The sequence below is a fragment of the Halyomorpha halys genome, unplaced genomic scaffold (genome assembly GCF_000696795.3).
Source record: "Halyomorpha halys isolate HHAL.00 unplaced genomic scaffold, Hhal_1.1 Scaffold592.1, whole genome shotgun sequence".
In the NCBI taxonomy this organism is placed as follows: domain Eukaryota; kingdom Metazoa; phylum Arthropoda; class Insecta; order Hemiptera; family Pentatomidae; genus Halyomorpha; species Halyomorpha halys.
Genome location: NW_027106458.1, coordinates 281,679 through 285,664, shown reverse-complemented (window position 1 = coordinate 285,664; position 3,986 = coordinate 281,679).

Genomic DNA, 3,986 nt, shown 5'->3' with positions numbered 1-3,986 from the left:
ACACACACACACACACACACATATATGTCATTCTGAAAAATTATATAATTAGACGATTGCTAAAATACTAGTTTATTATACATCATCGGTTACATCAAAGTAGAAACACTATTCTACTAACCTAAGAGAATAGAATCGAATAATAATCGAATCCACAGTTTTATATTTATAAACAAAATCTAATTATTTGAAAACATCATAACAAACATTTCTAGCAGTCATCCAAATAATGAGTATAATTTACACTTCCCTTCGTCGAAGACTTTTTCTAAGGGAAAAGGGTATGGCCGCGGGGTACAAAGAACGGTCAAGAGGACAGTGTTTTGCCACCTCTCGGGTCTTGGTGGAAGGGTGACCTCTCTGAACAACAGGTTAGCACATGCCTTCAGCACATCAAACCATGGACCACTAGGGTCATTTACACTGAAATTACAAAGTTAGGTGTCTGTACTGCTACTGCGTTCTGGCGCTCCTAGCGTACGAAAGATGAACTATCATAAGAAATGTTTGTTTTGTTATTTTCAAATGATTAGCTATTGTTTATAACTATAACTTTGTAAAGATCATTTCAATTACTTTCGTATGTATGTTCGCTACGCTGATTGATTTTGTACTAAAAAAAAGAATTTATGTTTGGTGTTTGGTACAAATGTTTGTATAAACTACCTGGATAATTATCTTTGTCCCTTTAGCATCTTGTACCCATTACACTCGATGGGAAGGGTAAACAGGTATCGGCACAGCTGAGGCTATATCACAAAAAGACATCTGTCATATTGTTGTTGTCGGAATTGTTAAAACCTTGATATATAGCATAACATCAAAATTTAACCAGTTTAAGTCAAATTTTTTACTCCAATCTTCTCTCAATTCGGACCTAAAAGTAAAATCAATAATAAAACAAAAGCAAAATTAGTGCATCACACTTTAAATTACACATTACATATAGTACTTGGAACTTTTGCTTAAAAAATGTCTTTTGCTTAAAAATCATGAATATCCTTAAAAGAAACATTTTTAAAATTATTAATCATTGAAATTGTACTAATATATTAATATACATTCTCAGGAACTATTCATTGGTACAATTCTAACGATAGTTGTATATTAGATGTTACATGGGCCATCTTCTTTTATGACGTTCTGAAGGAGTATCAGAAATAGATTAGGAAGCAATATTTAGAGCTATTGGATTTGTGTGGATATTATGTTTATAATATCAGGTTAGATATAGTTTTTTTGGGTTATTATGGTCTATGTATTTAATTTTATTTATAATATAATATAGAAGAATTTGAATTTTAGGATAGGTGTTCAAAGAAATTTTATGGCTTCCCAGAGTACATACATTTATTTACAGTGTTGCATACTATACCATAAACATTGTCATAAATTATAACCAAACATTAACTTAATATTAATCCAACTTAGCTAATTAAAACATTAGCTGAACAAAGTCCCCGTGATTAAAACTATAGTTGTTAGTTGTGATTAAAGAATAGGTTTTTAATTTAGCTTTTAACTCAATGAAGTTTAATCATGCCCGGATCTGATATCGAACCTTTACTAAAATAGTAGTAAGCCGTATGTTAAACAAAGGTTTTCAGTCCGAGCTTTATAATATTTAAAATTTAAATTTTAGATTGAGACCTTAACATCAAAGCTAATTTAAAACTCATTAAATGTCTTAATTGAATTTAGCACATAGACTTATCATATAGGATAATTAACATTTAAACAAACCGGAAATTATAATAATCTCCTTGATATACCAATCGTCTTTAATTATAATCAAGTCTCCCTCTCTTCTGGGTCATAAATATTCATGAAATTAAGTGAATATAATACCGCATGAATAAGGAGAGTAAGCATAAGATCCGGTGGACGTGTCGTGGCAGCCCAATTGAATTCAAGTTCGCTTGTGCCTTGTTATTGTTTCGAGTTGGGTATAATAGTTTTTATTTATTTATGATGATTGCAAACGGCTCACATTAAAAAAGGAAATTTGAGGGTGTAATCTTGTTGAATATCCTGGGGTAAAAAAACAAAAGCAATCCCTTTCTCGAATTAGCCTTTCCACACAATGTAATCAAGTAATGGTAGTAATAGACAAAAATCATTTACCTCTAGTTATTTTCATAAACATGTTTATCCCGCGATATCAAGGAATAACGGAGTGTTCACAGAATTCCCAAAGATAATTCAAGATGATCTTTTCGTATACCTTAGCGAGATGTGGCTGCAGACTTATAGGCCTGTAATGATCGGCATCGAACCCTGACTTCTTCAGCTTGAGGAGTGGAAACGAGATGGCATGTTTCCATTTATCGGGGAAGAATCTCAATCTCAAGCACGAATTGTACAGGTTGGTAAGTTGTGTGATTCCCTTCCTTGGTAGTTGTTTCAGCAGAACGGTCTGTACTCCATCATGACCAGGGGCCCGTTTTTTATGACAACGTCTTGTGATAGCCTTCAGCTATTTAGATGAGACAAACATATAATTGTTCTCACGGTTCATGGGTGGTATTAAAAGCAAAGCCCCAGTCCGCGCTTTAATATCCTGCTAATAGTGCCCAGCCAATGACTCGGCTTGCTCAGCGGGGGTCATGAGGCGGTCCCTGTCATGCAGGCGAACGGCCCAGGTCTTCCTGGTTGCTGCCTTGGTGAACTTCCAAAAACTTATTTATTTCTGCCAACATTTCGACCTGAGTTTCAGGTATTCATCAGGGAGCTTTCAGCGGAGATTCTGGCTAAACTTTAGTTCAGTTTTTTTTTTTTTGCTGACCGCAGCCCCACCTCCACGTTCTTCACTTATTTGTCTACGGTCTACTATCTAATCCTCATTTATAATGCAATACAATGTTATATAAAGCAATACCTTATTGCATATATTGTATTGATAGTAGTTAATAATATTATTATATATATACGTGTATCTAGTATTATATATTTGTGGACCAAAATCGAGCAGGTAATTTAGCAGCACATCCGCAACAAAAAAGGTCAAGATTTGGCTCCTGATTCGGTTAAGGTTTTCGGCTTTATTATTTCTTTTTGGGAAAGTGATAGTAGGCCAAAAGAGCAACCAAAACATATGGATTATGATCCAACTCCAGAAATAAAGGTTGGAAATTTAATTTTTATTTTGAAAAATTGGTCTCAATAAATATTTTAAATATTGTTTTTTTTTTTGTTTTTTACCGCACCTGAACCCATCTTCCAATTATAGAAATTTAATATGGTGTTTTTCAAGCGAGGTGTTTTAAGTTGAATAGGAAGTTATCACAGAAAATAATGGTTATGACAAGTAATTTCCAATAATAGCATAGAAAACAGGGTGATATTTCCTTAATTAAAAAGTAGACTTTATTCTTGTGATGTCACAATAATCTCAGCTTAGTCTTAACGGACTTAATATTATGAACTTTACACTAATTGAAGAAGACTTCCAATTGTTTGCGTTAAAATCTAATTATTTTAAAAGAAAATTTGTCCTAATTTACGTTACTATACTGCATTTTGAATCACCATACTCAAATAGGTTCTTAATCAGCTGATTCAAATGTATAGTTATAGGCATTAAAAATCAGCATTTGAGTTATAACCGAAGGCGTTATTTCTCTCTCCTTTTTTTTTTTGACTGGACTAGAACAATAGGAAAACAATGGATTATAATAACAATAGAAAAACAAAATTAATAAGATAAATGACACGAGAACAAAGCAAAATAATTATACAATAAAATTCAAATTTCTTCACAATTGTCAACTTACAATTCAAAACATAAAAATATACAAAGAATAAAAAAAAAAATCATATACAATTTATTTCATTAATGATGATCGGAGGACACTTCCGTCCCCCGGAGATGAAACCGCTGCAGGAAGGGAGTTTTAATTGTTCGATGTGGACCATTCTCCGCTTCCTCGGTTTTGTCATGTTTTCAATGGTAACAGAGTTATGTTCCCTAATTACTGTGATCCTGA